The sequence below is a fragment of the Rhipicephalus sanguineus genome, chromosome 1 (genome assembly GCF_013339695.2).
Source record: "Rhipicephalus sanguineus isolate Rsan-2018 chromosome 1, BIME_Rsan_1.4, whole genome shotgun sequence".
Taxonomy (NCBI): Eukaryota; Metazoa; Arthropoda; class Arachnida; order Ixodida; family Ixodidae; genus Rhipicephalus; species Rhipicephalus sanguineus.
The window spans coordinates 98,243,015-98,255,997 of NC_051176.1; positions in this window are offsets into that span (position 1 = coordinate 98,243,015).

Consider the following 12,983-nt stretch of genomic DNA (forward strand, 5'->3'; position numbering starts at 1 on the left):
ACACACACACACACACACACACACACACACACACACACACACACACACACACACACACACACACACACACACACACACACACACACACACACACACACACACACACACACACACACACACACACACACACACACACACACACACACACACACACACACACACACACACACCATGATGGTCTGACGCTTGCTGTGTCGCGTTCTTCAAGCGATTGATCCTCCCTTCTCGATATCTGACTGCGCACTGCAGAACTCCAGCAACTTATTTTGACGGCCCATGTGCTTAGCGTCATGCAAGGTAAGAAAACAAAAAAAACTTAATCGTTTTTCTTGTAATGCAGTGTGCCACAGGGGAACACATTTCGACATCATTCACAGTTGTAGTTATGCAAGCAATCGTGGAAGGTAGACCACTCCAATAAGCACATTCATGCGACTGCTTGAGGTTGGCTAACAGTGAAAATGTGTTCTGGGCACGGAGTTCTCGTTAGTTCGGCCGCAATCCGGTTAATTTGGACGATCCTCGGAGTGCGCCAAGCGCCGCAAATGTGCGACGCAAAAGAGCGAAAGCGCGTTTGTCGACAACCAAAACGAGGCTGCGTTGTCCGCATCGCTGTCTTCATCAGTTAGTGACCACGGTTTGGTCTACATGCGGATACGGTGCTCACAGCGTCGCCTCAACTTGAGGCAATGCCCGCGCAATGTTGCAACACTCAAACATGGCGGAAGCTGTTGAAGATTAGCTTTCACCCGCGGTCAGCATGCTGGCATGAAACTCTTTTGCTACATCCCAATTCCCAAACGAACAGTTGCCGGCCATTTTACCTGCGAAGGAACTATCGTCACGTACGCGTGGTGGCGGTGGTAGGGGTGGCGGTACGTAATAAGGGAGGGTGAAGCACGTTTTGGGCTAATTTAACACGGGAGTCTGGCGCCGTGGTCGAATTGCTAACGAAGTCGCAGGATGACGAAAATTGCGGCTTTTACACTGCTCCTATGTAAAATAAGTACATGATTTACGTATTTATCAAGAAAGGAAAATGTATTGATGTAACAGACATTTGTTTATTGTTTATTTGATACTTTCGATAATACGGCACTGGGTTAAATGGGTCATGAAGCACCCCTTGGGCTTGTTGAAAAAACACAACCTGCGGAAAGCTGACACGGCTATGAACTGCTCTGCAAAATATTACAGTCGTGCGCGCCGCGTAAAGGCCACAAGCGGAGCGCGAAGTTGCCGTGTCCTCAGGCGCCCTCTTTTCAAACAGAGGCCGGTTCTCACTCTCGTCGGTGGACGTTGACGTCGCGGAGACATAGCATGCTTATTTGCCGATAGCCGGATGAGATGCGCTTCTTGCCACGGGGTGCCGCCACTTGCCCGCGCCGCACTCCTCAGTCTGCTAACTTTACACGGTAGCCGCACTCGCGCATGCGAATCACAGCGGGAGAGCGATCGCGTTTCATGACGCGCGCTGACGTAACTTCTTACCCCCGTGCCATCCCTCCCTGTCTAGCTTCCAGTGCGCTCGTCGTCACAGCGCTGAGAGCGTGCGCCAAACCCCCGTAACTCCGCAAATTCTTGACGGATTCGAGAAATTTTTGCGGCAATCGATTCGGGAGGCAGTAAACTTCGATACTAAGGTCATTAGATCATTACTTGGAAAAGTGGTTCATGACCCCTTTAAGTAGGGCATTTTTTCCTGTGCCGTGAAATCCGAATTAACGAGCTTTTACTGTGAAGCCGTGAGGCACGCTTGCAAGAGCACTCCGACACACGAGCAGATAGCTTCACTTTCTTATAGCGATAGGGCTGTGCCGTACTGGTGTGTTCATAGGTGGCCGTCAACCCACTTTTCGTGCTTTCAGGCGTTTTTCTGTAGCAGAGTCACCGCATGTAATGGCGCTGAATTATCCATAGGCCTTCATCTTGACTTTCCCAAAAGACGGAAGGCCTTTTGCGGGACATTGAGGTGTCAGCCATATCACAAGTTCAGGGGCGCAGTTAACCTTTACGCGACAAATCGGGATCGCGGTATAAGCCCCAACCGGTATGCACATGGCCAGCCACTACAGACAAGGGATACATAAGACTCTATACAGATTTCGTTGGGGATTCGTCGTAATTACATTTTAACCTTAGTAGGCTTAAAGCGGTTGCGTATAAGCGACGTTTTAGTTTAAAATGAGAACTTGCAGCGCTAGAAAGTCGTTATTTGTTCGAATTTGTCTGAATATTTGACTCCTGCACTGCGTATTAGGCCGCGTCCGAATACTCGGGAAAGATCGATTTTGCGTTTTTCAAATTCAATCTGCTTCCAATGTGCTTCTTTGGAAAATATTCAATTGGTATTCAATATTTCTAATATTTCCACACCTCTACGGACTACCGATCAAGAGCCTAACTATAAGAGTTAGTAATGAAGGTTAATCAGAAATAACAGAAAACCAAGCCCAGAAGAGTATAGGAGATGTCATTTGTAGTAATTTTGATATATAAATGAGAAGAAATTAAAGTGGACGAGAAGATGATTTGCCACCGGGAGTGACCGAACCTGCAACCTTCGATGATGATGAAATAAACTTTTAATTTGCCGAAACAGTGTTCCCGAGCTCATAAGCTCGGGGTCACCCTAGGTGGGAGGGTCCCTCACAGGGTTGCCAATGGTGGCTACTTTTCGCCAAAGTGGCGAATTTGAGAGGCCCATGGCGACCTAAAATTATGAATGGCGACATGGCGAATTTTTGGCGATTTTCGGCTTAGGTCTCCACTGAGTTATGCTTCCTGAGCCCAGTGTCTTCCCAACGAATGAGCGGCAACATTCTCTGTATTTTTCTTGGTTTTAGACCCCTGAGTAGAATGTGCGCATTAAGCGTCATTCGGTATGTCCGTCCCGTAACTCGTGTGTATCTCCTCAATTCATCTAGATGCAGGAGGTACTGGAACGTCCCCCAGCGACATTCCAGCAAACTTTAGGTCAGCGGACTGCCTTGCAAACCGCGAGGGGTCAGTGTATAACTATAAGTGTATGGCTATAGGGGCTTTACGCTTCACTAAAGTTCCGCTTCTGAAGGAGCTAGACGACGGGTTGGCCGCGTGCTCCGACCATTTGTTCCGCCAAAGCTCCAACTGTTCTGAATAGCTTGGCGACTTATTCACTGTTGCAGTACCCCCCACTCAGCTCGTAAAGACAGCTTTGGAATAGCGAAGAGAGGCGGATGCGCGGTTATTTGTTCAATAAACAAATATTTATTGAGGCATTTTCCACTGCTCTCGGTGAGCGTGTGCAATGAAAAAAATTGGTATATAACATTTTACATTGTCTATCTGTTCATTAATAACGCATTGGATTGACACGTGTAGATATTATAAGTGACTATATGAAAAGGTCGGTGGCGTCTGGTATCATATTAGTTCACACTGAAAAGTTGTAAGACTCACTAATGATCGGTTCCTGTAAGAATATTCTCGAGTTACCTTCAATAAACCTTTTAATCATTTTAATTCATATGAGGGTACGTAAAGCTGTCTACAAAAACGCTTTCACGGTTTTCGCTTAGGCTTAGCACACTTTTACCCTTGAAACGAGCGGACAGGGATGGAAGGATATCATGAGCGTTTCATTCATTCACCCTTGCGCCACCACGCACTTCTTGCGGCTAGTCAGGGAACCAGCACCATGAACTGCCATGGTGAAGCGGGCGACACAAGTGGCATTGAGAAACGTCAATATAATTTAAGAGTCTTGGATGGTACTGTATTCTACGGTGCTATACGTGAGTGGAAATTTTTGTTACTAGCTATGCCGCACATATGTAGAATGGCGACTTCTTTGGCGAAATCTGTAAAAAAATGGCGACTTTTGGCGACTTTTTGCTCGTCGTTTGGCGACATTTACTCTAAAGTCAGTGGCAACCCTGGTCCCTCACTCCAGGAATTCTCTGGCCACGATCGCCTCCCGGGCCCTTGGGACGAGTCCTCGTTGGTCGTCTAGGTGCAGTGCGGAGGTCTTGGCCTCCCACGTCTCGGCGAGGAGGTTGATGCGTGCGGTCGTTGCGGGCTTGTTATCGGCATCATAGTGGCGTTACGAGCACTCGAGTATTAGGTGTGTCAGTATGTCGGGAACGTCGCATATCGGGCAGCGGTATGCATGAAGCGTCGGGTAGATGCGATGCAGCAGGATACCGTGCGGGTCTATGTTGTATACATTCCACATGTACAATTGTACTATATTATCCTATATCTTGGTCTGTTCAAAGTAATTCTTTTTTGTCTGTCTTATTGACTCAGTGCACAAGCAATTAAAAGTGTTCATACCGCAGCTTGTAAAAAGTGTTCATGCCGGCGGTAAGTTTTCTGTCCCACTTACAGCTTTATACACAGGGAGGAGTTTAAATGAATTCAACTTTTGTTCTAAATTGCTTCTACATTTGTATAGGTGCTGACAATAGCTCGTATAAATGTTCATGCGGTTGACATATATTGTGGAAAATATGAAACGGTATAGGGCACACCTCGAGCCTGTGCAAAAAAAGTGTTTGCTGATTTTCTTGTACATTTTCTCGAGTCTTGTAGTATTTTGTGAAGCAATGATACCTCGTCATTTGTTTATGTGAAAATAAAATATCACGAGAATTAACATTGTGCCAATAGCTCTACCATTTCCTTGTTTCTGTAACGTCACTGACATTTTAACATTAGAAAAGGCAGTACAACAACAGACGCATTGCGCTATGCACACGATTTGAATATGCATGCATGGATGCAGCCTTATGCTTCAATGTGCACCCTTCAGTTCTTCCATTAACGCTCTTATGAAAGACATTAACTATCTTTCTCCGCGCACACCCTTCTCTTAGGGTGTATATAAAGCAAAAAAGGGGTTGTACAATGCGAAAAGGGTGTTAATGTTATTAACACCCTTTTTACGCCATTAAGGGTGTAAACATGTTTAGTGTGCCCGAGTCATTCTTCCATGGTTAGCAATAGGTGACAGAGCTTTCGTTTCCGAGCGAATGGCAACTATGTCAAGACGCATCTGCAACAATGTGGTTGCCATGCCTTCAGGTCGCGCCTGGAATATTTTAATCTGCAGAATAAGCCTCTCGCATGCCTTCACATCTTCCAACGTTTTAATTAGGCGCTCCGTCGCCCGTGCAACGAAACGCACAAGGGCGCAAGACAACACTGCATGCCCGCCGAGAGAGTCGCGATATTTCTTCATAGTATGGGCCATACGACGCGCTCCTTCTGCGCTAGTGTGCATGGTTTATGACCACCCGGCATAATTCATTATATACGCATATTAAGCATAGCAGCTGGCGCTGCCAGCTGTCACATACACGACGCTGCCGGATGGGCTTCCACGGAATGCTACGCGGAAAAAAGTGCGACAAGTACAACGGCACGTTTCAATGGATGACAAATATTCCCTCCGCGAACAAGCTGTTGGCCAATACGCGTATGCCCGGGGGGTGTCTAAATATCTATGAGAGCCGTATACCGTTGGTCTCGCATCCAGCGCCGTATGGGGATGCGTTCCTCCATTGGTTGCGGAGGAGGATTCTGCTCAAACTATAAATATACATTGATGCACCGAGAATGAAATTGCAAATCCACAATGCGACAGCAGCTCAGGTACGGTAAAACGCTTCTTGTGCATGTTATTTAAACAGACAACACTGATATAAAAGGGCGCTTAAGAGCAGTGCCCTAATAACAGGACACTTTTATAAAGGCTTTCATGACAGATTTCGTGATGCCTAAATAAAATCCCTCTCTAGGAAAACATGTTATGCTGAGATGGAGCATTGTATACACATCAAGGAAGTTTCGACTTTGCCAAAATTTAATGCCACACGCCACATGCCCGATGCGTTTCAGCGGTGGTGAGGTGCGCCTCTGTGAATGCGTCGTAGCGTTGTTACAACTTACACAAATGCAATAACACTACTTCTATGGAGTCTTTGTGGAAATATTTCGTGATGGTGGAATAACAGCCCTGACTAATACAACATGTGGTTCTGACATAGAGCACTGTATACGGAATGCAAAGAGGCAAAGCCGCTGGTGAAGGATCAGGTAACATCAGATCTGTTGAACAACGGTGGTCAGATTATGTTTGAAAAAGTGGCCACCCTGTACACGAAATGTCTCTTAACGGCAGTGTTGTAGGCGTTACTGAAAAAAAAGTAACTAAATACGTTACTCGTTACACTATAAAAAAAGGAACGCGTTACCACCCTACGTTACCTACAAAAACTGTAACGCGCTACCGTTACCGTTACCGAAAACAAGTAACGGACGTTACCTCTGCCGTTACTCCGCAATCATAAATTTTAATCGATGTGTCTTTGCTGCAGGAACCTACAATAACAATAATTTAAATCTGAAAGTTATCTTTCACATAAAACTTCTAACCCAAACAACGAATATACCCAAAATGCTGATTTAACGAGCATTACTTGCACAAATGTACCGGACGTTAACAATGGTATAGTGGCTTAAAGTTGCCTTTAGAGATACGTGTGATGGCTTCTGACTCTGACACATGGTGAAGCCATTTCTCTCAATGGGACATTATACAGAATATGAGATTCAATCATCAATGCTATTCGCAAAGAAAGCATCAATGAAACCTCAAGAAATTTACAATAATTCTGATGGTGTGCTTCTGCTAGCAAAATAGATGCGCGAATCTTGTAGTAGTAAAGAAATGCTTAATGGGCTAGTCGCGTACAAAAATATCTGTGCGTAAACATTTTTTGTTCACTTTAACCTGTGAACACAGGTTAAACACAGAACACAGAACGTTTATGTGAGGGTGTTCAAGATCAGCCTCACTCGCTCAGGAGTTCAATAACCAGAAACTTCGCTGCAGTTGCAGATAGAAAAAGCAAGATTTATTTTTAAAACGAAGTTGGTAACCCTTGTAAACTTTGTAGCTACTATAAAATATCGCATATTTAGATATTTTTCAAAAACAGCTTCCTTAGCTCTACAAGTTTCAAACAATGTTACTTACTCTTTGTTGCGCATACATTTCATACACAAAATATCTTCTTTGTAACGATAATATTTGTGTTTTACAACGTTGTGAACTTTCGAGAACGACAGGTAATGAAATTGGTTCCTCCGGATTGAATATGTTTGATATTTTTTCCCTCGTAAATTATGCAGTTAATAAGGAAATTAAGTTCCTTTTCAGGCTACTGGCATGGGACACGCATAAAATATAAAATACTCAATCAGATCTAAAATATCCATTTTCGGATCCGTGTCGATCTCTGGTGACATCACCCGCTTGCAATAACCACGATTAGTACACTAACTGCGGTAATGTCTGCCGTGTAGCTACCTGTAACTGTGGTTAGCCGTAACCGTAGTTAGCTTAACCGCGGTTAAGGCTGTTCGTGTGACAGCGATATTAAGGTAGTGAGTAAAAAGAAAGATTTTTTTTTTTTTTTTGCGTTACAAGAAAAAATTCTACGTTTCACGTCACGCTCGTATTCTTTTTCAGGGTTTTCTCCAGCCGGGGTCACGCCTATTCTCCACAATAAGGCAGACTCTCGATCGGCAGCGCACCTGTAGACCGGTGGACGTTACCGGCTGTCGCCTGGATGGGCCAGAATTCCACAGAAAGCCGCTTAAGTCGAGGACGCGGGAGTTGCCAAATTCGATGCGGTGGTTGTTTACCATGCTATGCTCAGCGAGTGTACTCCTTTGTCACGCGTACTTGCGGACATCGTTTTTATATTGTCGCAGCCTCTCGGGGGAGTTCTTCATTCCCCCACGTAAAAAATTTCCCGATCAGCACGTGGTATGAAATAAACCAGCCCTTGCGCTTTCTCTTCGGACGGCCTGTCTTTTGGGCACGAAAAGGCGCTGGTGCCAGCAATCCGTCTGCTACATCCACTTCCACGAGAAGCATGTCCGTACAGTTTCTCATGGCGAATTATGCGGCTTTCATCAAGCTTTGTGTGGCGATGGCCAAAACCTCCACACAAGGAGTCGGCGCGTCTTAAGAAATTGGTCCCCACAATTTCCACAAAAAAAAGCGATTCCGCCCGCGCTTTCTTTGTCAATGCCTGGCAGGCCGACAGCAGTCAGACGCTGCGACAAAATAATCTGTCGGGGCGAGCTCTAAGAAAACGGCACCCCCAGGATGAAAAAGTAACTAGTAACGTGACACCACACGTTACCGAAAAATGTTAACGTAAGTACGTTACCCGTTACAGTTTCTAAATTGTAACGAGTACGTTACTAAGTTACCGAAAAAAGTAACGCGTTACCGCCAACACTGCTTAACGGTGAGGGTACCAGAATCTTGGAAGAATGCTAACATCATATTAATTCATAAGAAAGGAGACGTCAAGTACTCGAAAAATTACAGGCCGATCAGCTTACTGTCCGTTCTCCACAAGCTGTTTACAAAGCTGTAGCTAATAGAATTAGGACAACATTAGAATTAAATCAACCAAAGGATGAATCAAGATTTCGTACAGGCTAATCGAAAATAGACACATTCACACTATCAATCAGGTCATATGGAAATGCGCGGAATATAACCAACCCCTAGATAGAGCCTTCATAGATTACGAGAAGGCATTTGAATCGGTTGAGATATCAGCAGTAATGCAGGCACTGCGGAATCAGGGCGTCAATGAAACATATATAAACATACTGGAAGAAATCTACAGCGGCTCCACAGCCACCACAGTCCTCCATAAAACCGCGTGCTTACAGGAGGTTCTCAGGGTCCTAGATTGGGAAGAGTTAGGAATACGAGTTAATCGAGAGCACCTTAGTAACCTGCGATTCGCTAATGGCATTGAATTAGTGAGTAACTCAGGGGACGAATTGCAACTCATGATTACTGAACTGGACAAGGAGAGCAGATTGGTAGGTCTGAAAATTAATATGCAGAAAACTAAAGTAATGTACAACAGTCTCGGAAGAGAACAGCGCTTTACGATAGGTAGCGAGGCACTGGAACTTGTAAAGGAATACGTCTACTTAGGGCAGGTAGTAATCGCGGAGCCGAACCATGAGACTGAAGTAATTAGGAGGATAAGGATGGGTTGGAGCGCATTCGGCAAGCAATCTCAAATCATGAATGGTAGTTTACCACTATCACTCAAGTGGAAGGTATATAGCTGCTGCATCTTACCGGTACTCACCTACGGAGCCGAAACCTGGAGGCTTAAAAAGAGGGTTCAATTTAAACTGAGGACAACGCAGCGAACAATGGAAAGGAAAATGATAGGTGTAACCTTAAAGGGGTACTGACACCTTTTATCGAAGGCGAGTTTACTCTTCCATACAAATCGCCTGTATGCAGAGACGGCTCTGAGCAATTGTGAAGCTCAGAAAATGCTGATAAGGTATTTTATTCCGACATTAAAAGTCAACTTTTCCATGGCGCACCTACCGACGTCGACACTAGCTTGACGGCAGGCTACAGTACTAATTCTGGCGACTTCACGCAGCAGTCTGGCGAGTTGTAATGACGTCAGGTACCAAAACTTCCAAGATGGCCGCTTCTGCGTCACCAAAACATTCAAAATGGACGCTTGTGCGTCACCAGCGGAGCCACGGTGCCAAGCGGCCGTGGAAACGTCACTATATATTGCGCGAGCACGTGACAAGAAGTTCATACCGTATTGTGACGTCAGGGTACAGTAGGAACAGAAACTAGCTTTTAAAAACATAATTACTTTTTCAGGGTGCACTCGCGCTTAGCACTACATTTTCTAGGCTCTTGAGGCATCGGCCTTTCATTTGACGCAAAAAAAAAAACTGACAACTGAAAATTTTCGTGTCAGTACCCCTTTAAGGGACAAGAAGACATCAGAGTGGGTCAGGGAACAAACGGGTGTCAAGGACATCTTAGGCAAAATGAAGAAGAAGAAATGGACATCGGCAGGGCATGTAGGGGCGTAGGTAATATAACCGAATAACGTATGCTGTCGGGCTAGTTGGTGCATAGCTGGTTAGAAAATCGTTGGCGCAAAACAAGAACGTGGACGAAGAAGTAACACGGACAAGTGCACACTCGCAACTGATTTTTATTAGACCGATGCTCATATTCTGAAAGGTGGTGTTGATAGGTCTTTGCGATTTTTTGTTGTTGTTGTCTGTTTTGTAGGCATGAGTGAGGGTTTCAGAATATGAGCATCGGGTTAATAAAAGTCAATTGCGAGTGTGCGCTTGTCCTTGTTAATTCTTCGTCCACTTTCTTGTTTTGCGCCAACGATATTCTAACCAGCAAGATAACCGCTGGTCATTAAGAGTAAGCGAATGGATTCCGAGAGTAGGTAAACGCTCTAGGGGGAGGCAGAAAAAGTGGGCAGATGAGATTAAGAAGTTTGCGGGTATAAGGTGGCAAGAGCAAGCACAGGACCGGGCTGATTGGTGGAACATGGGAGAGGTCTTTGCCCTCCACTGGGCGTAGTCAGGCAGATGATGATGACTGTATACCCATCAGAAAAAAAAAAAGAACGTTGATTCCTCTTATGTGGAATTCATCCATATATCACGAAAGTCTAACGTAGCTCCATAGAAGTAGTTGCGGCTGTGTTGGACGTTAAGAAATACAAGTCACGCAGCATGCATTGCTATTGGGCCGGTACGACAGCTTTCTGTAGACGTGGATGCACCCATGCTGACATCCACTGCCACATCTCCGCCTAGCATTTTCATCCGACTCCACATGATCTTTGGCAACCCGGTGAGCTGCGTCGCGCTCATACTCATGAATGCAATAGGCACAGTTCGCAGCATGCGCCTGGAACGCGTGAAAACCTTGTGCTTCGCGCTTGCGTGTGCCTCGCTGTGCCATGCCGTGCTGAGACGCTCTCACGGCGCTTCGGCACTGTAGTTCGCTTCACCGTTCCTTGATGACGACACCATCACTTTCAAGGTAAGAAGCCCATGATGACGGCAAAAATATAAGGTTTAAAAAATATGTGTTTAAGCCTTATCATATTGGTCGGCATTTCTGGTGTTTTCCTTTTTCCATCATGTTTCCTCCCGATGAGACGAATTATCGTCCAACCATCGATTTCCTTGAGAATCATAATTACGCGTTCGCGCCTACGATTCTGTATATGTTTGTGGCGGAGTGGTCACCGCGTTTTGCTCCTTCGCTCGAAAGTCGTGGAGAAGCAGTTTTCATTCCCGACATGCATGCCTCCAATATGTACGCTCGATCGCAGTAAAAAACAGTACCGGTGCAACGAGCATAGTTTCGGTAGGGAGATGTTCAACAATATATAAGTAGATGGCGCTGTTCCAGCGCCACAGCCATGAAGTGGGCGGTAGCTGGCGCCATCTCAAGGGAGTCAACGATACTAAAATAAAACGTTATACCGGAAGCACGATGATGCCACAGCATGCACGATGATACCACAGAATGGGCTTTTGACGGACAGTTGGCGAGGTAGGCTCATTCATGGATTACACAAGGATGCCGGAGATTAATGCAGAACATGTACACACTTTATCAATGCGCACACCAGGTATGCGAGACACGTAAATACACGCACTCACTGAATTCAATACACAATACATTTATATGTATACAACCCACAACAAGAACAAGTCACTCGGTGATGCGAATGTCGCGGGGTTACCAAAAATATTCCTATCATCCGAAATTCGTATCACCAGAAAACATGGAAAATCAGTGTGCGACAAAAGAAAATTGGCATACGTTTTGATTCAGTGTCTTTCAGGGCAGCAGCGACGTCATGAACAGCTCTGAATGATTGCCAGTAAAGTTTTTAAACGACAACGATTACACTTGTACTGATATATAAGGTGCATGCGCACGTGTGTAATAAATGAACCAGATGCGTTTTGCCCCGTGACCACTAGTAGCCCCTTCCTAATGTTACTACGCTTTTTTGCATGACACCAAAGTGCCACGGCGAAAGTGACTTAAGAAGCGCTTTGCACACGATAGATGGAGGCCAAGCTCCTTTGCCAAGACCGTCCGCTTCGTCTCTTGGGGTCTTCGTCCACCTTTAATGGGACTTCATGGTAGACCCGCAGCCCAAGTTTTAGTCTTGTTTCATAGAACGTCTGATTGCGGGGACATAGCTTGCATCGACGTGGCAGGCACGTGTTAACACAGTACAGAGAGAGACGCTGTTGCCTCGAGCACAGGAGCACGCGTCAACGCGTCGAAAAAAAGAAAAGCGCGACGTCAACATCATTCGTAGCCTAAACACGAAGGCGCCTGAAGGCCTCCAATATTCGCGCGCACTATCTCGGAGTCAACGACGCACCGTTGATGGTCGCACAGCGCGCATGCCCGCGCCCGCGCGTGGCTGCCGCGTCTTCCGCGACAGCGCGGGCCGCACCTGTTCGTACCTGTGCGCTAGCGTACGTTCGTATCAAACGTCGCGGGTGAAAATCGGTTCGCAACAATAGTATTGGAATGCATTGCAGGCTAATGGGCCCTGGCCGGGACCACAGAAAAATTCGTATCATCCTGAAATTCGTACGAGCCGCGATCGTATCACCGAGGTTTACTGTATACTGCACACGTGCATTATTCCGTTCTAATTATCAGTGATGGCATTCGTAATTCAAACCGCATGTGATTGAGAATTTTGGCTTAATCGACAGAAGTCGTCGGCTTATTTTTGAGAAATGTGCAATTGTGATGCAGCTGCACGTTTCTGATTACTGTAATCCAGTTTGGGAAGTAAACGCTCAGTGAAACTTTTCTGCCCATTTCCTTTTATGCTTTCACCCGCCGTTGTAGCTGAGGCGTAGGGTATCGCTTTCCATGCTCGAGGGTGTGGTGCGGATTCGACTCCCGGCCACGGCGGCCGCATTTCGTAGGGGGCGAAGTACAATGAACACGCATATGCTTATATTTGGGTACACGTTAAGTAACCCCGGGTGGCCGAAATTAATCCTCAGACCCCCACTAGAGTACATGCGTGAAGGTACGGCAATATATGATTGCTGAG